Below are 24,338 nucleotides of genomic sequence, written 5' to 3'. Positions count from 1 at the left end.
AGCCATTGTTCGCACGTTGAAGATTTGGAGGCATTATCTATATGTCATGGCATGTGAGGTGTTCACAGATCACAAGAGTCAGCAGTACTCGTTCAAGCAGAAAGAGCTAAACTTGAGGCAGAGAAGGTGGTTGGAACTATTGAAAGACTACGATATCAACATATTATATCATTCGGGAAAGGCCAATATGGTGGCCGATGCCTTGAGTAGGAAGTCAGCCAGTATGAGTAGTCTTGCTTATATCCCGATTGGTGAGAGACCACTTGCTTTGGATGTTTAGGCTTTGGCCAATCAGTTCGTGAGGTTGGATGTTTCTGAGCCTAGTCATGTATTAGCTTGCACCATCACTCGTTCTTCATTATTGGAGTGTATTCGAGATCGATAGTTTGATAATCCTCATTTGTGTGTCCTTAGAGACGCGGTGCAACACGGAGGTGTCAAGCAAGTTACCTTAGGAGATAATGGAGTTCTGAGATTGCAGGGTCAAGTTTGTATGCCTAATGTGGATAGACTCCGAGAGTTGATTTTAGAGGAGGCCCATAGTTCTCGGTACTCTATTCATCCGAGTGCCGCTAAAATGTATCAGGATTTGCGACAGCGTTATTGGTGGCGGAGAATGAAGAAGGACATTGTTGCACACGTGGCTCGGTGTTTGAACTGTCAGCAAGTTAAGTACGAGCATCAGAGGCCCGACGGTTTGTTCCAGAAGATTGAGATTCCTGAATGGAAGTGGGAGCGTATCACTACGGACTTTGTTGTTGGACTCCCACAGACTCAGTGGAAGTTCGATGCAATGTGGGTTATTGTTGATAGGCTGACCAAGTCAGCACATTTCATTCCTATGGCAGTCTCCTATTCTTCCGAGAGGTTAGCTGAGATTTATATCATTTTGAATTGAGGTACGTAGTTTACCTCACATTTCTAGAGAGCAGTTTAGCGAGAGTTGGGCATACGGGTGGAGTTGAGCACAGCGTTTCATCCTCAGACGGACGGGTAGTCCGAGCAGACCATTCTGATTTTGGAGGATATGCTCCGAGCTTGTGTCATTGACTTTGGAGGCTCGTGGGATTAGTTTTTGCCTTTAGCGGAGTTTGCCTACAACAACAACTACTAGTCGAGCATCCAAATTGCTCCTGTTACAACCCATGGTTTTGTACGTGAAAGTACATCATAAGTCCGTTAATGTAAGCTCAGAAATGAGATCCTCTTGGAAAGTATATAAAGTGATTTTACGTCCCATATTTTTTTTCAAGCCTTTGAGAGTTAATATTCAAGGATAAATCTTTATAAGGGTACATGTTGTTACACCCCGTACTTCAGACGTTACTACCATTATAAGATTATCTAATGTAAACTTAAAAAGGATGAAATCTTTCTACAAGGATAAGAAAGGTTTGCCGAAGTGTTAAGTAAGTTAAGATGAATATGAGACTTGTTAACCGTAATTTAAATGAGTTTAAAGTCATGATATGACTATATATGATGTTTTTACATGAAGTATAAAGTTTGAGAAAAATCGGATTTAAGTTGCGGAAAAACCGACTAAGGATTTGCCTTATAATGGAGCTTATTGAGTAATAAATTTTGTGTGCTATATGAGGTCTTTTTGGGACATATTATATACCAAATTGAAGGTATTGGAATTTAGTTTCCAACTCTCTTAACCGTTTGCTCATACGACATCCGGATAAAAAGATATAAGTATTTGAAAAAGGGCCAATGAGATGGTGCCAAGTAGCACCTTTTGACTTTTCAACCAAAATGGATATTTATCTTCCTATGTCGTCTCTTTCTTCATAATTCCAGAGAGCTCGACCAAATAAGATACCTAACCTCACCCTTAAGATTTCCACAAGGTTATCCAACAAGATTATCGTCCGAGGCACGAAATCACGAAGCAATAACACTAGAACGATCCCTACGACGTAAGTATCGCGATATAACCTCTCTTTTTCTTTGTAGTTTGAGTTTTGGAAGGTATTTTGAGGTTAATAAAAATTTCTAATTTCTGGTTTCAAGCTCTTAAACATCAAGAAATATTGATTAATTTATTTCATAATAGTTAGAACTCACGGGACGGTGATCGGAAGCCGTGAGTTCGAGTTATTTATTTTGTAATGGACTGTTTTGTGGGCTGTTTCGTGTAGCTTTTGGTCTATATATTTTGCTTCTATTTAATGGAGTTTTTGGAGGATAAATTATGTGTAGAAACACCACGTAATGGCAAAATTATGGATTAGTCATTCTTTGTAATATTTTCGGGGTGTTGGACACTACTATAGTTGTCATTTTTGGTATGAATTGATTGAGGTGTGTTGGGCTGTTGTAAGCAAAAAATAATATTGATTTCGACTTGCATCTACTGTATGAGGTAATTATATTGTGTTCCTACAGGTTCTTACGGTTATCTTGGCATTGGTTAAGTTAAATGGATGAACTAGACATGAACTATTGAATAAAGTTGCTAATTAAGAATAATTGGAGTTGTGGATCATTTTCTTTGTTATGGATATATGGTATAAAGCTGGAATTATTGATGAATGACTTCATTATCATGTTAATGATACTGTTAAGTTAAAGTAAAAAGTCTATAAGGGATGATATGGGGTATACAAATTTCAATTGGAGCTTGTCGCTCGTTGTAAAATAGTTATGACTTGTTGTTGTTTTATGATGTTTTGTTATTGATAATTATGTATTGCTGGATTTCTCTGATAATTGTTGTTGGTATATGATATCGGAGGAGGCTCTTCTTATAGGGGAGATGCTGCCCGGATTTATATAAACGAGCTACAAGTTTAAGTTGCAGACTTAGCCTTTATTCAACACTGATTTTGAATCTCCTTATGCAAATGTAGATTGATTTGAGTTGTTTGAAGAGTAGCTTGGGAGGTATTAAGGACTCACCATGGTTAAGGTATGTTAAGGCACTTCCTTATTTCTTTTGACATGATCTAAAGTGAAATGAATACGCTATTTGATAATGGATCTACTCCTAGAAACTAAGGTTTCCCATGTTGTTCTTTCATTATAAAGTTATTTTAAGCAAGTTGTATGATCCTTGAATCCTATAGATGCTCATATTGATGGTATGATGTCCATAATGTTAATGGAATGTGCAACGACCTTAAGTCACTCCAAAAGGTTTAGAACATGATTCCATGAGTCTAGCATGCATTATATATAACATCTATTTTACTTTACCGAGCGCGCTATAGTAGGCCGAGTATGACACATATTGTGCAACCACTAATCAGTTGGATTTACCGAGCTCCACGTACCCAGGTACAATTTTACCGAGCCTTATGATGACCGGGTACGTTTTTACCGAGTCCTCTTTGAGGCCGAGTACGATATGATGATGATGATGCCTACAGAGGCTTATGTTTTTAAAGTTTATGTATATATATGTATTATGCATTTCATGTCAGTAGCCCCTAGAGGCACTTATATGTTACAGGTTGTATCTCCTCTATCCCTCTTTACATTAATGTTCTTGTTTATGCTTTCCTGCCTTACATACTCGGTACTTTTTTTGTACTGACGTCCCTTTTGCCTGGGGACACTGCGTTTCATGCCCGCAGGTCCCGATTGATAGGTTGACAGTGTTCCTAGTTGTCTATCAGCTCAGCGGAGGTGTTGGTGCACTCCACTTGCTCCGAAGTTGCCTATTTGGTCAGTATACTTTGGATATGTATTGATTGGTATGGCGGGCCTTATCCCGACCTTTATGATTTTATGTACTCTTAGAGGCTTATAGACAGATGTCAGGTTTATGGATACTTGTATGGCCTTGTTGGCCTATGTGTTGAGTTTACAAATGGTCATGTTGGCCTTATAGGCCCGTATGTCACATGTATAAGTTTGTATATCATGTTGGGTCATCATATGTTGAGTATTCCCTTACATTTTATTCTTGTTATCTCATGACGGGTTTCTGGCTCATTTACCCAAGATAGTATAATAAGAAAGGTATGTTATGTTGGTACTCGGTTAAGAAAGGCACCAGGTGCCCGTCACGGCCCTTCGGTTTGGGTCGTGACAGAATTGGTATCAGAGCAGTTCTGTCCTAGGGAGTCTACAAGCCGTGTCTAGTAGAGTCTTGTTTATGGGTGTGTTGTGCACCACACTTATAAGCAGGAGGCTACACGGCATTTAGGGCTGTCACTCTTTCTTCTTGTTCTAGATCGTGTGATAGAGTTCAGTTGTAAGAATTCAAACTTCTAAATTTTGTTTATTCATAATACAGTTATACCTACATCCAGAAATATAGTTGGTAAGAGATTGAATTTTGATACGAAAGAGTTGAGTCAGAGGAACTCGATTTTGCACAATGCTTATGATGACTAAATATGAGGTCTTCAGCAGATCATATGTGTACTAAGATGTGTAAGCTTCTTGATAAGGAGTCATAAGGCAAGAATATATATCCACTCGTATGGTAAAAAGGAATAAGAGAATCGGAAACTAGACACAAGTTTCAGCGAGTAAAACAAGCAAGATGACGAAGTGTACGAGGTACCTAGTTAATGAAGATTATCATTATTTACAATTCAGGTAGAGAAATGTAAGTACTAGTGTTACCTTCAATACTAACGGTGATATATACAATTGACCACACCCATCTCAGTTGTGCCTTATGAGAGCTAACAAATATAGTTTAAAAGAAGAAGGTGATATCCAGATTCAATTCGGGTTAGAGTAACCAAAAATTATGGATGGATTGTTATCATTAACTAATGTATCCGAAGGATAGTGCAAATGTGGTAATAGATCTCCTTGTGAGACACCTAGATGGTGAACTTTAGAATAGTACAATCAGATATGAATACTAGAATATTCAGAAATTTCAGAAGATAGGTAGTGGGATCCTAGAAGGGAAAAATATTTCCCTTAGTATGACTCTAGCCCCGAGTAAAAAAAAGGGGGAAGAATGTTAGGCATTCCGAAGATCCAGTGAGATAAAGCAAGGGGAGCTAAAAGTGAAAGAACATTTTGTTCAAGTTTCAGAATAAAGTGATAGACAAAAATATTATCCGGAGAATAAGAAGAGAGTAAATGAAGCATCATGAGTAAGATATGATATATGAGTGATAACAGTAAATCAAAATATGACACGATGATAGAGTCTATAGTCGAGTGAAGAAAAATACAAGAGGTGACAGGACTTGAGGCAATAAATGAGTATAGGCCATAAAGTCATATCCTTATTTCGAGAATGAGTTGGTGACTTCAACGTGATTATCAGGAGGAAAGGTTAGACCCCAGAGTAGTAGAAATTAGTATGGGCTGGTGAACAAGATAAACTGAACATGAATTAGGGACTGAAGGATTTTATAATAGTTGATATCATGTGAATTTCAGAGATAACATTCCGAAAATAATAAAATGGACAACAAAAGAATAACCTTTAAGGTTCATTTAGGAAGATGCTTCCCTAAAGCAAGCACGTGGAGCAAAGTTAAGCTTAAGGGACTAAGTGTGTCAGTTATATTAAGTGTCACCCTTGTGCGTAATAAATTCAATTATCCCTGGTATAGAGAGGTTACCGCAAGGCGAGTAGGATGTTAGTGAAGATGTGGAAAAATGAAGAGGTAACTATGGAATAGTAAATGAGGAACCGGTAAAAGGGTGAAAGGAATGAGATTGCATCTATTCAGATCCCATAGATATGATATGACTCCTGAACATTATGCAAGCATGACGCCGGAGAGAAGCGGTAAGGGTTATGCACCCAATGACATTGATAAATAAGTGCAAATGAACACTTGATACATAAGGAGCCAGTGCGAGAGGTAACTTAAGACAAAATAAATAACTAAAGAGAGATTACGCGGAATATAGATATGAGATTGGATCAACGAGTAGTTTGTAGTTGATTTAGGAAGAGCCTAGTTATGGCTAGATAAGAGGGTATAAGCAAATCAACAGATCATGCAAGATAAACGTAGTGAATCATAATCTACTAAATTCAGTCTCGCAGATATGATGTCGTAACCTTGAGAAATATTCAGATAGGAGTTGAGTTACTAAAGGTACCGTATAAGTGTTACGGGAATAATGGAGAGTGCCACTAAGGAGACAATCAACATCTGAGTTTAGAAGTAACCCTACGAGCACAAGGGCACGAAGGTATGTAACTAAGGATGTTTGTAGGCGAGTAAGAACATCGAAAATTCCTTCGGGTATACAGTATAACAAGATTGTAACTTTACAAGATCCAGAAGGTCTCCTTAAGTACTACAAAGAAAGACTAGCTGAGGAAATAAGGAAGAAGGCTTCAACTTAAGCATAACGATATAAATAAGAAATGGTCTTGTAACAATAGTCTCGCTACAATATGGTATACACTCCATAAGAAAGTGGCACCTATCGTGACTAATGAACGGGAAGTCAAAAGTGATATTTGAGATCATATGAGTTATAGGAAATTCAAGTATTGGTGGGCAATAAGATAATCCAAGTATTCATGCAACAAGAGGCATAATGACCAGGAAAAGTGATTGCTTACATTTAAAGAACGCTGAGAAGGCACGAAAGGAATTATTCAATCAATGATCCAGAGTTAATTACGTTGTGAATGCACTTAAGACTTCAGAGTTATATCCATGCAGCATATATGTTGACATTCATACAGCTATAAGAGACTCTGGTATAAGTTAAAAGAAAGAATTAAGTCCACGTCATCAATAAAGGCTTGAATTGTTAGAAGATTATATCATGGATGCTACATAGAGTCTATGAAAGGCTAATGTAATAGCTAATACCCTAAGCTGAAGATTAGAAGATAGCCTAAGCTTAATTAAAGGCTGAGAAGGAAGAGGAAGCTCGAAAGTTACATCATGAGTCCGATTGTTAGACCCAGACGATTATAGAAATCGTGACTCAAACCATAGCAGGAGCACTTTTAATAGCAGAGGTATAAGAGAGATAGTACAACAATCATATTCTATAAAAGCTCTACGACAAAGCAACTAGAAGAGTACTAGCCTCATAAGACGTTAATACGAAGCTCCCACCAGATTGTGTATGCACCAGGGTTGCAAGTAATATAGTAGAGCTTTAAGGTATGGATATGAATTCCACCAATGTAGAAGAGAGGTTATGAAATCGATAGAAGATACGGTGCAAGATTTAAAGGTAAGTATGGTAAATGTGAGTGAGAAGGTGATAATAATAGGCAAGGTCTCAAGATTAAACCCGTCAAAACAAGAGGGCTGATGCTCTCCATGAGCTACAGAAAGCTCGGTACACTCTGAATGAACTCCGAGGAGTCTAAGAACATGAGCAATTAGAAGAGATGGAATATTGCCCTGGTAGTAGAATAAAGGTGTAATTTTAATAGTTAAGAGAATGACGTTTGGGCCTTCGATTGAGTAATGATTTAACGAAAAGGGATTTTATGGATGGCACGGTATTAGAATGCCCCCATAAGATGAATACGTTGGGATGTTATGAAAATGCAGTTATTGAAGTATAGTATCGTCCGTAGGTGCATCAAGAAAATCACTTCAGATGTTCCCCGATGAGACGCAAGCCTTAGTGACAATGTATTACATCCGAGGTGATGGTTGGAGTTAGTAAAAGACTATGATGTTTATATTTTATATCATCCAGGGAAGGCGAATGTAGTAGTCAACGCCCCCAATCGTAGATCTATGTTTAGCACAGGCATAGAAGAGTGAGATAGCTTGTGAGATTCATCTGCTAACTAATCTTGGAATTCGATTACTAGATGCAGGTGGTACCAGAATTACTACTTAGGACATGGAAACCTCCTCTTTAGTAACTGAAGTGAAGGAATGTCAGTATGAAGATCATGTGCTAGATTATTAAAGAGATACAACCCCTCAAAATGAGAAGACACTATTTGAGATTACAGGAGACAGAGTCCTCAGATATCGAGGTCAATTATATGTTCCTAATGTGGCTGGGTGAGATGGAGTAATCAGATATCGAGGTCAATTATATGTTCCTAATATGGCAGGGTTGCGCCGGCAGGTTATGGGACAAGCAATGAGAAAGAAACCTAGAGTTATGTAGCATACCTCGGTAATAATACCAAGGCTATGAAACGAAATATAGCAATAGTCGTACATTCAGCAAAGTACCAAGTGAAGAGCTTAAATATACTTATATATGCCCAGAGGGAGATCATATCTTAGTTCTATATATGTATTCACAAAGTGAAGCAAAGAGATTGGAAAAAACTGGAGGAAAAAAAGGAGAGAAGAGTCGTGAATAAAAGGACATAGTCATATATGATACATCATAGAAAGTAGTCGAAGTTACAAGATTGGAAGAACTCCGACTATAATTCTCGGGGTGAGAATAGGACTAAAGGGGGAAATGCCTTGGTTTTTAAATTTATCCACAGAACAATTGCCTAGATAACAAAGGACAATATTAAAGTATTCATAAGAGCCACATGGTATGAGAATGAGAAGTGCATCAGTCAACATTCGAGGATGAATGTTCCAAAGGGGGGAATAATGTTATAACCCATGTTTTTGTACGTGAAAGTACGTCGTAAGTCTGTTGATGTAAGCTCAGAAATGAGATCCTCTTGGAAAGTATATAAAGTGATTTTACGTCCCATATTTTTTTCAAACCTTTGAGAGTTAAATATTCAAGGATAAATGTTTATAAGGGTACATATTGTTACACCCGTAATTCAGATGTTACTATCATTATAGGATTATCTAATGTAAACTCAAAAAGGATGAAATCTTTCTACAAGGATAAGAAAGGTTTACCGAAGTGTTAAGTAAGTTAAGATGAATATGAGACTTGTTAAACATGATTTAAATGAGTTTAAAGCCATGATATGACTATATATGATGTTTGTACATGAAGTATAAAGTTTGAGAAAAATCGGATTTGAGTTGCGGAAAAACCGACTAAGGATTTGCCTTGTAATGAAGCTTATTGAGTAATAAATTTCGTGTGCTATATGAGGTCTTTTTGGGACATATTATATACCAAATTGAAGGTCTTGAAATGTAGTTCCCAACGCATTTAACCGTTTACTTATACGACATCCGGATAAAAAGATATAAGTATTTGAAAAAGGGCCAATGAGATGGTGCCAAGTAGCACCTTTTGACTTTTCAACCAAAATGGATATATATATTCCTATGTCGTCTCTTTCTTCATAATTCTAGAGAGATCGACCAAATAAGACCCCTAACCTCACCCTTAAGCTTTCCACAAGGTTATCCAACAAGATTATCGTTCGAGGCACGAAATCACGAAGCAATAACATTAGAACGATCCCCAAGACGTAAGCATCGCTATATAACCTCTCTTTTTATTTGTAGTTTGAGTTTTGGAAGGTATTTTGAGGTTAATAAAAATGCCTAATTTCTGGTTTCAAGCTCTTAAACATCAAGGAAGATTGATTAATTTATTTCATAATAGTTAGAACTCACAGGATGGTGATTGGAAGCCGTGAGTTCGAGTTATTTGATTTGTAATGGTCTGTTTTGTGGGATGTTTCGTGTAGATTTTTGTCTATATATTTTGCTGCTATTTAATGGAGTTTTTGGAGGATAAATGGTGTGTAGAAACACCACGTAATGGCAAAATTATGAATTAGTCATTCTTTGTAATATTTTCGGGGTGTTGGACACTACTATAGTTGTCGTTTTTGGTATGAATTGATTGGGGTATGTTGGGCTATTGTAAGCTAAATATAATATTGATTTCAACTTACATATATTGTATGAGGTAATTATATTGTGTTCCTACAGGTTCTTACGGTTATCTTGGCATTGGTTAAGTCAAATGGATGAACTAGACATGAACTATTGAATAAAGTTGCTAATTAAGAATAATTGGAGTTGTGGATCATTTTCTTTGTTATGGATATATGGTATAAGGCTGGAATTATTAATGAATGACTTCATTATCATGTTAATGATACTATTAAGTTAAAGTAAAAAGTCTATAAGGGATGATATGGGGTATACGAATTTCAATTGGAGCTTGTCGCTCGTCGTAAAATAGTTATGACTTGTTGTTGTTTTATGGTGTCTTGTTATTGATAATTATGTATTGCTGGATTTCTCTGGTAATTGTTGTTGGTATATGATATTGGAGGAGGATCTTGTTATAGGGGAGATGCTGCCCGAATTTATATAAACGAGCTACAAGTTTATGTTGCAGACATAGCCTTTATTCAACACTGATTTTGAATCTCCTTATGCAAATGTAGATTGAGTTGAGTTGTTTGAAGAGTAGCTTGGGAGGTATTAAGGACTCACCATGGTTAAGGTATGTTAAGGCACTTCCTTATTTCTTTTGGCATGATCTAAAGTGAAATGAATACGTTATTTCATAACGGATCTACTCCTAGAAACTAAGGTTGCCCATGTTGTTCTTTCCTTATAAAGTTATTTTAAGCAAGTATGTATGATCCTTGAATCCTATAGAAGCTTATATTGATGGTATGATGTCCATAATGTTAATCGAAGGTGCAACGACCTTAAGTCACTCCAAAAAGTTTAGAACATGATTCCATGAGTCTAGCATGCATTATATATAGCATCTATTTTACTCTACCGAGCAGCGCTATAGTAGGTCGGGTATGACACCTATTGTGCAACCACTGATCAGTTGGATTTATCGAGCTCCACGTGGCCGGGTACAATTTTACCGAGCCTTTTGATGGCCGGGTACGTTTTTACCGAGTCCTCTTTGAGGCCGGGTATGATATGATAATGATGATGCCCACAGAGGCTTATGTTTTTAAAGTTTATGTATATATATGTATTATGCATTTCATGTCAGTAGCCCCTAGATGCACTCATATATTACAGGTTGTATCTCCTCTATCCCTCTTTACATTAGTGTTCTTGTTTATGCTTTCCTTCCTTACATACTCGGTATTTTATTTGTACTGACGTCCCTTTTGCCTGGGGACGCTGCATTTCATGCCCGCAGGTCCCGATTGATAGGTTGACAGTCTTTCTAGTAGGCTATCAGCTCAACGGAGGTGTTGGTACACTCCACTTGCTCCGGAGTTGCCTATTTGGTCAGTATACTTTGGATATGTATTGATTGGTATGGAGGTCCATTTCTCGACCTTTATGATTTTATGTACTCTTAGAGGCTTGTAGACAGATGTCAGGTTTATGGATACTTGTATGGCATTGTTGGCCTATGTGTTGAGTTTACAAATGGTCATGTCGGCCTTATAGGCCCGTATGTCACATGTATAAGTTTGTATATCATATTGGGTCGTCATATGTTGAGTATTCCCTTACGTTTTATTCTTGTTATCTCATGACGGGTTTCTGGCTCATTTACTCAAGATAGTATAATAAGAAAGATATGTTATGTTGGTACTCGGTTGAGTAAGGCACCAGGTGCCCGTCACGGCCCTTTGGTTTGGGTCGTGACAACTCCTTATGAGGCTTTGTATGGTAGACGGTGTCGGTCACCGGTTGGATGGTTTGAGCCGGGAGAGGCTCAGTTGTTGGGTACGGATCTAGTGCAGGATGCCTTGGACAAGGTCAAGATCATTTAGGATAGGTTTCGTACAACTCAATCCAAGCAAAAGAGTTTTGCGGACTGTAAGGTTCATGACTTGGCATTCATGGTCGGTGAGCGGGTATTGCTTCGAGTGTCGCCTATGAAGGGCGTGATGAGATTTGTGAAGAAGGGCGAGCTTAGCCCTAGGTTCATTGGCCCGTTTGAGATTCTTAATCGTGGGGAGATGGCTTACAGACTTGCATTTCTGCCGAGCTTATCAGCCATGCATCCAGTGTTTTATGTGTCCATGTTTTAGAAGTATCACGGCGATCCATCCCACATGTTAGATTTCAGCACTGTCCAATTGGACAAGGACTTGTTCTATGAGGATGAGCCGGTAGTCATTCTAGACCGGCAGGTTCATTAGTTGAGATCGAAGAGTTTCCCTTCTGTTTGTGTTCAGTGGAGAGGTCAGCCTGCTGAGGCATCGACTTGGGAGTCCGAGTACGATATGCGGAGCCATTATCCCCATTTTTTTCCCGACTCAGGTACTTCCTTCTTATGTCCGTTTGAGGACGAACAATTGTTTTAAAGGTGGAGAATGTGATGACCCAAAAGGTCATCACTTGTTTTAGAAATGAATTCTGCAATTCGAGGCCATAAAAACCTCTTTTAGCATCACCTCGATTTGCGTGCGCAGTTTGAGCGCGTAGCCGAAAAGCCATTATGTGAAAATATGTAAAAAAAAATGATGAATTTTGACTTTAAAATGAATTTAAGTTGACTTCAATCAATATTTTGGGTAAACAGACCTAGACCCGTGATTTGACGGTCATGGAGGGTCCGTAGGAAAATATGGGACTTGGGCGTTTGCCCCGAATCAAATTCCAAGGTCCCAAGCCCGAGAAATGAAATTTTAAAGAAAATTGTTTTTTGGAATATTTATGAGTTTTGGAAATGAAATATGTTTAAAACTTGATGGTATCAGACCCGTATTTTGGTTCCGGAGCTCGGTACAGATCTTATATGTGATTTAAGATAAGTCTGTGAAATTTGGTAAGAAATAGACTTTAAATGACGTGAATCGGACCGTATTTGAGAAAATTGAAAATTTTGAAGTTCTTAAGTGATTTCATGATTTTGATGCTAAATTCATAGTTGTTGATGTTATTTTGGCCATTTGATCACAGAAGCAAGTCTGTAGGGTGTTTTTGAGGTAGTGTGCACGTTTGGTTTGGAGCCCCGAAGGCTCGGGTGAGTTTCGGATAGGTCTCGAAAGGTTTTTGAACATAGGAAAATTGTAGAAACTGTTGTTCTGATGCACAGGCCTTCTGTGCTTCGCGATCGCAAAGCCCTTCACGCGATCGCAAAAGGGAAAATTGGGCAGGGGTGGATTTGTTCAATGCGAACGTGAGGTAAAGGACGGGAACACATAGTGTAAATGGGGGGTTGGTCTGGGAAGTGATCATTCCTCTACGCGAACGCGTGCATAGGCCCGCGAACGCGAAGGTCAGGGGGGCCAACCCTTCGCGAACGCGTAAGAGGACTCACGATCGCGTAAGCCTGAGGAAGGCTGCTCTTCGCGAATGTGGCAGACCCATCGCGAACGGGGTGATGGTCTGCACAGTGATTTTAAACAGTAATAGAACATTCAGGATTAAACCCAAAATTCATAAATTCTTCTTCCAAACTCCAAATTGGGCGATTTTTGAAAGAGAACTTCACCACAAATTCATAGGTATATAATCTTAGACTCATTTTCTTCAATTTCCATTAACACTCATTAGATTTCTAGGCCTAAACCATGTTCTTAAGGGTAGAAAATTAGGAATTTGGGTAGAGTTAGGGCTTTTTGTATAAATGGAATTTAGACCTTGTTTTGGGGTCGGATTTTGAAACTAATTATATATTCGGGTTCGTGGGTGAATGGGTGATTGAGTTTTGGTCTGAACCTCGTGCTTTGACCAAGAGGGCCCTGCAACGTTAACATATAAAATGGGAGCGGGTTGCACACCTGCAATGGTATTATATGAAATGGGAATGGGCAATGGTACTATGTGATTTGGGATCGGGTTGCACGCCTGCAATGGTATTACATGTGTACTTGTTCATTGTTTCCTTATCTTTTGCTGGTATTTTAGTTATGGCGTCCTTACATTTCTCCACTATTATTCTGTTGTTACCTGCTACTCTCCGCAGTATGTTTCCCCCGCCCAACTTTAGTTGTAATTATCTGCTTCTATTTTCGTTGTATATGATTTAACTGCATAGTTTTATTTGGTAGTCTGGTCCTAGCCTCGTCACTACTTCGCCGAGGTTAAGCTAGGCACTTACCAGCACATGGGGTCGGTTGTGCTGATACTACACTCTGCACTGTGTGCAGATACTGATACCAGAGCATTTGGACCGCAGTGAGGGTGCTATCTTCAGTCCATACAGGCGACCCGAGATAGTCCTGCAAACGTCCGCGTGCCTTGGCGTCTCCTCCTATCTTTTCTCTTTCTGTTTTTACTTATTCAGAGATAGACTTATGTATTTCATTCAGACCTTGTTTGTAGTATTCTTAGACAGTTCGTGACTTGTGACCCCAAATTTTGGGTAGTATTGTACTTCAAATTATGTAGCAGTGTTTGGTTGGAATATTAAGTTTCGGCTTCCCCATTTCCGATTGTTTAATCTTATTCCGTTGTTTAATCACTTAGTATTTTACATTGTTTAATATGTCTAAATAAAAAGGGAGATAAATTTGCAATATTCGGCTTGCCTATTTTCCACGAGTAGGCTCCATCACGACTTCCGAGGGCGGAAAATCTGGGTCCTGATATTTTCTAAGCTAACAACAGATTTAAATTTCAAGTAGAGTAAGCATGAAAGGAAAAACACAATTAAAGATACTTAAGTGAAAACAGGATTTTCAACAATTAGCACAAGTACGCACTCGTCACCTCACGTACAAGGCATTTCAATTACCACAATACCAAATCCTAAGGAGGATCTCCCCCGCACAAGGTTAGGCAAACCACTTACCTCGAACCGGCTCAAAAGTCAACCTAAAACCACGTTCTTGCCACGAGTACTCAACTCCAAATGGACCAAATCTATTCAATTCAATTACATAATATAATAACACTTCAAGTAACTAATTCTACAAATAAATTCTAAGCTAATACGAGAAATTAGGTAAAATGACCAAAACCTCCCTCGGGCCCACGTCTCAAAATCGGGTGACATTTACATTGTCAGAATTCTCTTACTCTCATGAGTCTATACATAACAAGAACACTGAAATCGGAATTCAATTAACCCCTCAAATACCCATGTTAAGGTCTCTTAATCTCAAGCCCTAATTAACCATTTTCCCCAAAGTTTTCACCACTAATTAGGTCTTTAGTCACATATAAATAAGTTATGAAGTCAAAAATGTTACCTCCAAGTGATTCCCCTTTGGTTTCCTAAAAAATCACCCTCAAAAGCTTCAATCCCGTTCAAAACTGGTGGAAAAATGGAAGGGTCGCGGATGGGCTTTTTAAATACTGCCCAGATATCCCTTCTTCGCGAATGCGGATGGCCTCTCGCATTCGCGAAGCACAAATTCACTTGGGTCTAGATTCCTTCATCGCGAATGCGATGCCTAGGTCGCGAACGCGATGCAACACCTCCTTCTCCTACGCGAACGCGGGAACAACATCACGAACGCTTAGGCATGAAACCTCCCAGCTTAGCGAACGCGGGAGACACTTCGTGAAGGTGAAACATTAATTTCTTACCAGCCCCAGCTCCTCTTCGCGACACGAGACCCCACTCGCGAACGCGAAGAAGGAAACCAGAACTGATTGCTGTAAATTATTTCTGAAATTTCTAAGTTCCAAAAATGACCCGTTGAGCATCCGAAACACACCCAAGGCCCCCGGGACCACAACCAAACATGTCAACCAATCCTAAAACATCATTCAAACTTGTTCCAATCTTCGAAACGCTCAAAACAACATCAAAACACCAATTTAGCATCGGATTCAAGCCTAAGAAATTCAAAAGCTCTCAAAATATGCTTTCGATCAAAATGTCTATCAAACCTCGTCCGAATGACCTGAAAGTTTGCACACACATCATATTCAACACTATAGAGCTACTCCAACTTCCGGAATTCTATTCAGACCCTCGAATCAAAATCTCACTATCGAACCGGAAACTTCAAAAATTCAACTTTCGGCATTTCAAGCCTAAATTAGCTACAAACCTCCAAAACACCATCCGAACACGCTCCTAAATCCGAAATCACCTAACGGATCTAACGGAACCATTGGAATTCCATTCCGAGGCCGTCTTCACACTGTTCTGACTATGGTCAAATTTTGAAAACTTAAGCTCTCATTTAGGGACTAAGTGTCTCAAAACTCTCCGAAACTCTCAATAATTCCCCCGGCAACTCACAACAGCAGAAACAAACACAGGGAAAGCAGTTAATAGGGGATCGAGGCATAAATTCTTAAACCGACCAGCCGGGTCGTTACATTCTCTTATACTTAAACATTCATTCATCCTCGAACGAGCATAGAGACATACCTGAAGTAGTGAAAAGATGAGGGTAATGGCTGCGCATATCCTGCTCGATCTCCTAGGTCACCTCCTCGATCGGCTGACCCCGCCACTGAACCTTTACTGATGCAATGTTCTTTGACCTCAGCTTTCTAACCTGTCTGTCCAATATTGCCACTGGCTCCTCAACATAAGATAGATCCTTGTCCAACTGGACTGAACTGAAATCCAACATGTGTGACGAATCACCGTGGTACCTCTGGAGCATAGAAATATGAAATACCGGATGAACTCCTGCCAAGCTGGGAGGTAAGGCAAGCTCATAAGCAACCTCCCCAACATGCCTCAATTTCTCAAAAGGGCCAATAAACCTCGGGCTCAACTTCGCCTTCTTCCCAAATATCATAACGCCCTCCATAGGCAAAACTCGAAGTAGAACCCGCTCTCTAACCATATAGGAAACATCATGAACCTTCCGGTCCGCATAACTCTTTTGTATTGACTGGGTTGTACGGAGTCTATCTTGAACCACCTTAACCTTTTCCAAAGCATCCTGAACCAAGTTTGTGCCCAATAATCTAGCCTCACCTGGATCAAACCAACCCACAGGGGATCTTCACCGCCTACCATATAAGCCTCATATGGTGCCATCTGAATGATGGACTGATAGCTATTGTTGTAGGCAAACTCTACCAATGGCAAGAACTGATCCCAAGACCCTCCAAACTTAATCACACACGCACAAAGTATATCCTCAAGAATTTGAATAGAGCGCTCGGACTGTCCGTCCGTCTGAGGGTGAAATGTTGTACTCAACTCCACTCGAGTACCCAACTCATGCTGAATGGCCCTCTAGAATAGTGATGTGAACTGAGTACCCCTATCGGAAATGATGGAAACTAGAATACCATGCAGACGAACATTCTCCCGGATATAAATCTCCGCCAACCCCTCCGAAGAATAAGTAGTACACATAGGAATGAAGTGAGTTGACTTTGTCAGCCGATCCACGATCACCAAATTAGCATCAAACTTTCTCAAAGTCTGTGGGAGCCCAACTACAAAGTCCATGGTGATCCGCTCCCACTTCCACTCCGGGATCTCTATCTGCTGAAGCAACCCACCCGGTCTCTGATGCTCATACTTCACCTGCTGACAGTTGAGGCATCAAGCTACAAATCTAACTATATCTTTCTTCATCCGCCTCCACCAATAGTGCTGTCTCAAATCCTAATACATGTTCGCGGCACCCGGATGAATAGAATATCGCAAACTATGGGCCTCCTCTAGAATCAACTCCTGAAGCCCATCAACATTGGGTACACAAATTCGACCCTGCATCATCAATACTCCATCATCACCAATGGTCACATCTCTGGCATCACCATGCTGACCTTGTCCTTGAGGACAAGCAAATGAGGATCATCATACTGACGCTCCCTGATACGATCAAATAAGGAAGACCGATAAACCACACAAGCTATAACCCGACTAGGCTTCGAAAGATCCAATCTCACAAACTGGCTAGCTAAGGCCTAAACATCCATCGCCATAGGCCTTTCCGATGTTGGTAAATAAGCCAAACTCCCCAAACGCTCTGCCCGGCGACTCAAGGCATAGGCCACCATATTGGCCTTGCCCAGGTGGTACAAAATAGTGATATCATAGTCCTTCAGCACCTCTAACTATCTCCTCTGGTGTAAATTTAGATCCTTTTGCTTGAACAGGTGCTGCAAGATCCGATGATCGGTATAAATCTCACAAGGAACACCGTACAAATAATGACGCATCTTTAGGGCGTGAACAATGGCAGCTAACTCATGGTCGTGGACATGATAATTCTTCTTGTGAACCTTCAATTTTCTGGACGCGTAGGCAATCACCCTACCGTCCTGCATCAAAACCGTTCCAAGGCTAATCCTCGAGGCATCACAATAGATAGTGTAAGACCCTGAACCTGTAGGCAATATCAAAATTGGGGTTGTAGTTAAAGCTGTCTTAAGCTTCTGAAAGCTCGCCTCACACTCTTCCATCCACTGGAATGGAGCACCCTTCTGGGTTAGTCTGGTCATATGGGCTGCAATCGATGAAAACCCCTCCACAAAACGATGGTAATAACCCGCCAAGCCAAGAAAATTGCGGATCTCTGTAGCTGAGGATGGTCTAGGCCAACTCTGTACTGCTGTAAGCACGTGATTTTTGACCCTCCCCAAGAATTTTCACATTTTTAGCGTGAATATGTGAAATTGGGTCTAGTATAGCTATTTTAACTATTTTTACTTTATTTCGTTGCAAAAAGAAAATTTCAAAAAATATATATATAAATTTTAGTTTATGTATTTCTCATAAACTTGAAAAATACAAAAAATTGCACTTTATTTTTGTACCTTATATAATTTCAAAAATTACAAAAAAATATAGTTCTATTAAGGTTTTATAGTCATTTTTAACTTTGAAAAATACAAAAATATTACCTCATATTTTATCTTAATATTTAAAAACGAAAATTACAAAAAAAATAGTTTTATTAATATTTTGTAGCTATTTTAAACCTTGAAAAATATTTAAAAAGATATTGTTTTGTTTAAATACTAGTCTTATTTTTGGTAGTTATTTTGCTTACATAGGACTAGTTAAGCAACGTGTTCCTATTTCTCGGGTCCGGGCAAAAGAATAATATTCGGGTTTAAACTACCCGGTTTTAGGCCTAATTTTCGGACCTAGCCCATAATAAACAGTGTCCAGGACACATGGGGAACCCCACCACGCGTGGGGGACATATGCCTCGAACCCCACCACGCGTGGGGCTCATTTTCATGGGCATTGTGTTACAAAACACGGGAAAGCCAACAGGAAAGGGGGACTCTTGGAAAATTTTGAAGGGCATACTACTGTTCACGCTTCTTCTTCAAGAAGAAGAAGAAGCAAAAACCCTACGGATGAACAAAAAACCTTCAGCTCCCATCACCACCAGTCCCCCTCCCCTTCGTCATCACTGTTCATCTTCTTCCTCGTTTGGAAGAAGACCGGAACCCTAGCGGAAACCTACCAAAAAGCCACCACTCCCCCGACGCTAAACCACCGGCGACGATAACCCTCACCCCAAACCACTGTCCAAACAGCCCCAAGCTCCATCAACGACCTCCACTGTCCGAACGCCACCCCACGTCAAAAGGAGCAGTCGACAAAAACCAGTCCACAAAAACCTCCGACCACCCATAATCATCGTCACTCCTCCACCTCCGTCAACAACCAAACAGACCTCCATAGCTGCTCCTTTCATCACCTCCAACGACCCCTTTGTTGTAGCTTCTCGCAATAGTTGCTGCGTCGAAAAATACAGCAGATGTTGCTGCGTCGCTGCGTTGCTGAGTAGCTCAGCCGTTGCTTCAGTCCGGTGAGGTTGTTTTGTTCGTCGAGGTCCAGTACGTCGAGGCGCTGTCCGAGGTTCCGTCGTTGTTCTTCGTTCAGAAAGGTCCGACTTAAGTTCCGTCGGAATCGTGTTTGTTGCTCTGAGTTTGTCGAGGTGCTAAGGTTAGTAAACCTCGATGTATTAGATAAATAAACTTACGTTGAATGTTTGAGATGCAATATAAAAATTGGTATGGAAATTTTCTGCCTATGTTTCATTGTCTGCATTTTGGTTCATTCTCATGTTATGTTATTCTTGTTTATTTGATGTCGTTTAATTAAGTTGGACTAGTCGTTCTGTGACACAAGTTTGACGTTAATCTGTTCGTCCTTTCCTTCAGTTAGATCATTCGAAAAAATAGTATTAGTGCATGCTGCTACTACTGCCGAAACACTCATTCACTAAACTCCTTTTATTAAACTTCTAACAAGTCATGAGATTTTAGTTGTAAAGAGGCCGTAAGTTTTAGTATTGTTAAAGACATAAAAATGGCATCCTTTATTAAAATAATAATAATAATAATAATAATAAAGAATAAAACGAGACGAGCCTCGCCGAATAAAAGGGACAAATTGCGGGGCCCTCACAAAATATATGTATTAAATACTTAGATTCCGGGATGGGCCGTTTAACGAATTTCACGGCCCTCCCCAAAAATAATAATGCGCTAGTTGCTTTAGGCGCGCCTTTAATAATGTTATCTCCCTAAACTCGGGTGCACATTTATGTGACCCAAATCCAAATCTCAACGGAGTCGAAATATGTCTTTAGTTACGGGCGCATTGATTGTGGCGTGGCCCGAGATGCATTTCCATGACGTTGTAAATTCCTTTTAATAATAAATGAGACGAGCCTCGACAAACAAAAATGTAGAAGCTGCGGGGCCCTCTAAATGCATATATATTAAAAATACTTAGAATTCGGGACATGTCGTTTAGCAAATTTTACGGCCTTCCCCAAAACAACCATACGTTAGTTGCTTTAGGCGCGTCTTAAATAATTTATTTTTCTTAATTCGGGTGCACATTTATGTGACCCAAATCCGAATCTCAACCGAGTCGAGATATATCAATAACCACGGGTGCATTGATGCAACGTGGTTCGAGATATGTTTTCACGACGTTGCAAGTCCTATAAAAATAACAGTGAATGATAAAAGCGGTTAAAAGATGAAATTGGCACATAAGTTCATACTTGTATAAAATCAGATAATCAAGCCGAATATAACAATTGAGCGACCGTGCTAGAACCACGGAACTCAGGAATGCCTAACACCTTCTCCCGGGTTAACATAATTCCTTATCCGGATTTCTAGTACGCAGACCATAATATAGAGTCATTCTTTTCCTCGATTCAGGATTAAAATTGGTGACTTGGGACACCCTAAATCTCCTAAGTGGCGACTCTGAAATAAATAAACAAATCCCGTTTCGATTGTCCTTTAATTGGAAAAAACTCCCCTCGCGCCCCCTCGGGAGCGGAAAAAGGAGGTGTGACAGCTCTGGCGACTCTGCTGGGGAATATAAACCAGAACCACTGGTTCAGGGTTAAGAATTCGAGCTTAGTGTAATTGTTATTATTTGGCTTTATTTATTATCTAATTTTATTACATGTTTTGAGCCTAATGTGCTAAATGCTGCTTTTACTGCTTTGATATTGTTGGAACTGTACATATAAACTGTGCCGAAACCCTTCTCTTCTCTCTTGAGGAGCGCACGCTGGTCGTGGCTTCTTTCTGTTAGTGTCATATGCCAAAAATAGAACGAGGATTCGGAGGAGTTGCAAAATCGGATGGCCTTTTGGTTACCGATACACAGCTCCCATCCTTGGCTCGAGTTGTCCGCTCGGGTAAGCCAGGTCTAGAACAAACACCTAGGTTTTAAAACTTAGTATAACAAAGCCTCATGCCAGATCCCTAGTAGGAACGTTTATTTGCATCATGTGCATTTGAATTAGGGGACTCAACACAGGGGTTGGGTCCGTCTAGGACAAGCAACCTGAAAATAATAGACCGTCATCGGCATCCTATGTGCTACATGTTGTATTTAGTCAAGGGCGTATGAGTCATTTGGTCATTTCCAGCATGATGTTATTTTAATCAAAGCATGGGGAACATTTGTGGAATCCAAGAAGCCTTGGAATTCCCTATGTCCCCCACGCTTGCTTTTTGGGAAAGCACATGGGGAACATTTGTGGAATCCAAGAAGTCTTGGAATTCCCATATGTCCCCCATGCTTCATATGTTGGTAAAAGCGCATGGGGAGCATTCGCGGAATCCAAGAAGTCTTGGAAATCATTATGTCTCCCATGCCACATTTTTGAAAAAATAATAAATATAAAAAATAAAATTACAAATAAAAACAAAGCATGAAAATTCAAAAAAGATTTTGTATGTTGTCATCATTTTCCACATATAAGAAAATCGTGAAAAAAGGAGAAAATAACAGCATAGAAGTCCTAGTAGAGTCGAAACTCTGACGAAATTTTGAAAATGAAAAAATGTCTTGTTAGTTTGTTATATTGAAAGCAAAGGAAAAATAAAAATAATAATAAAAAAAAGATCATCATTGTTCTGTCTGGTTTTTTTAAAATATTAAAGAAAATAGTTTGTTTTGCCATGAAAATGAAAATGAAAATGAAAAAGAGTCTGGTTTAAAATGTTTTATTTTATTTTATTTTGTTTGTTTGTGAATATGCCAAAAATAAAAACAAAAAGAGTCGGGCGTTGAACGTGATTTTGTTATTTGTTCCAAAATAAATATATATATAATCCAAAAAAAAATCAAAAGAAAATTCAAAATTCAAAAAAAAATAAAAAATTATAAAAACATATATAATAAAAAAAAATCCGAAAATATTTTGATTCTTCTTTCAGAAATTGAAAAGAAAATTCAAAATTCAAAAAAAAAACATTTTAGGAGCATTTCTTATTTTAAAGGTAAAATTCCGAAAAATATTTTCTTCTTTTCTTTAGAATAAAAAAAAACGAAAATTCAAAATATTAGTCTTTCTTTTAAAAAGAAAATCAATCAAAAATAATATTTCCTTGTTTCTTTTAAAGTAGTTCTTTTAAACGAAAATTCAAAAAAGGTTAGTTCATTTGCTTATTATTGTTTGCCTACTTATTCTTATTGGCCCGAACTACGCGGGTTTGATTCTCACCGGATGTGAGATACGTAGGCAGCCCTCATCGGGTCCAACCCCACCTTCTCAAAAAAAAAAAAGAAGAAGAAGGAATGTTTTATGTTTTTCGTTAGTTTGTTTGTTTGTTATGAATGAAAAATAATAGTCTATTTGATTGTTGTGGGAAAAATAATAAAAACAAAAAAAATATAGAAAATGGAAAAGGGTCCTCTCAAAAATAGTTTATTCGCCCGAACTACGCGGGTTTGATTCTCACCGGATGTGAGATACGTAGGCAACCCTCATCGGGTCCAACCCCACCGTTTTGCTAAAAAGCCAAAAACAAACAAATAATAATCATAAAAAAAATACATGTCAAATTTTAGTTTTTGTCATAAAGAAGTCGGGTGACGCTGTTTTATCAAGACATAGCCGAATGTTCCCGAAAGGGACGCCGGAAGGCTGACTTTGCATAAACAGCCACCTTTGGGTCATTTTAAGATTTGGTCCAGTTGACCCACACAGCCTTAAAAATCTTCGTCCCCGAGACGCTGACAGGCCGTGTTTGCAATATTGAGTTTCCTATTTTTGAAAAACGATAAAAAGAGTTATAAATAAGTCAGGTGATGCTGTTTTGTCATAAATAGCCGAATGTTCCCGAAAGGGACGCCGGAAGGCTGACTTGGCATAAACAGCCACCTTTGGGTCATTTTGAGATATGGACCCACACAGCCTTAAAAAGCTTCGTCCCCGAGACGTCGAAAGGCCGTGTTTGCAATACAAGGTTTTTATCATAATTTGAAAAAAAAACAAAGAGTCAACGGTCGGGTGAATGCCGTTTGGATGTTTAGTCAAAAAAAATATGAAAAAAAATAAAATAAGCCGAGCCAGTTTCGGCCGCGTCCTAAACCGTTCTTGCCGAAGTAGCCTTAGAGTATCTGTCAGTTGTCGAAAGGTTATTTTCGTAAAAGAGCGGACAAGTTTGTAAAGTGTCATAAATAATCCTCCCCGGCCTCAAAATTCATGTGAAATTTGGAAGGGGCCACATTTGCAAAAATAACCGTTTGGTTGCATTTGTTGAACAGAGAAATGGAGCTGGCCATTTGTTTTTGAAGTTTGTAAACCTTTTGATTAAAATAGGCGGGTTGTTTGATTTTCAAGTTTGTAGGTCATCTTTAAACCTTTGAAACCCAGTTTGTTTTAATATGAAAGTGAAAAGAAAAAATGTTCATTATTGTTTATTTTATTGGTCCGAACTACGCAAGGTCTGATTCATGCGGGGTCATGATACGTAGGCAATCTCCATAAGATTCGACCACAACGAAAAGAAAAAAAAAGCAAAAAAAAAATAAAGAAATGAAAAAAAAAGCAAAAAAAAAAAAGAAATGAAAAAAAGAAATGAAAAAAGAAATGAAAAATGAAAAAAAGACAGAAAAAAGAGAATGAAAAATGATGAAAAAAAAAATGAAAAAGAAAAAAAGAAAGAAAAAAAAATTTGAAAAAAATCGAAAAAAAGAAAAACATCGAAAAAGAAAAAGAAAAAAGATGTTGTTAATAATGAGGACTGACTGAGTCCATTCTAACCTGTTTGTTTTGCAAATAAAATTAAGATGGTTGGTTTGTGGTAAGCCAGACAGTGACACCCAGAATGTTTTACTTGCACCTCATGATGCACACTCTGCGAGGATCAGGCCTGGTGACAGAAGCATTCGAATCCTGTTGGAAACTTGTTGACGGAGATATGGAAGCTGGTAATGGTCTTGACAGTATTGCTGCGAAGCTCAGTGGCTAA

At 39.0% G+C, this 24,338-nt stretch overlaps 1 long non-coding RNA gene across 1 annotated transcript; it reads left to right on the top strand.

Annotated features, from left to right (window-relative positions):
• The first annotated feature begins 1,823 nt into the window (after nt 1–1,823).
• LOC138880280 (uncharacterized) lies at nt 1,824–10,999 on the top strand. The gene is made up of 5 exons (XR_011402758.1): nt 1,824–1,925; nt 2,859–2,917; nt 3,585–3,675; nt 10,217–10,275; nt 10,945–10,999. It is a non-coding gene; the product is annotated as an uncharacterized lncRNA (long non-coding RNA).
• The last annotated feature ends 13,339 nt before the right edge of the window (nt 11,000–24,338 follow it).

The sequence above is a fragment of the Nicotiana sylvestris genome, chromosome 10, assembly GCF_000393655.2.
Source record: "Nicotiana sylvestris chromosome 10, ASM39365v2, whole genome shotgun sequence".
Classification (NCBI taxonomy): domain Eukaryota; kingdom Viridiplantae; phylum Streptophyta; class Magnoliopsida; order Solanales; family Solanaceae; genus Nicotiana; species Nicotiana sylvestris.
This window is presented reverse-complemented; position numbering and strand designations above follow the sequence as displayed.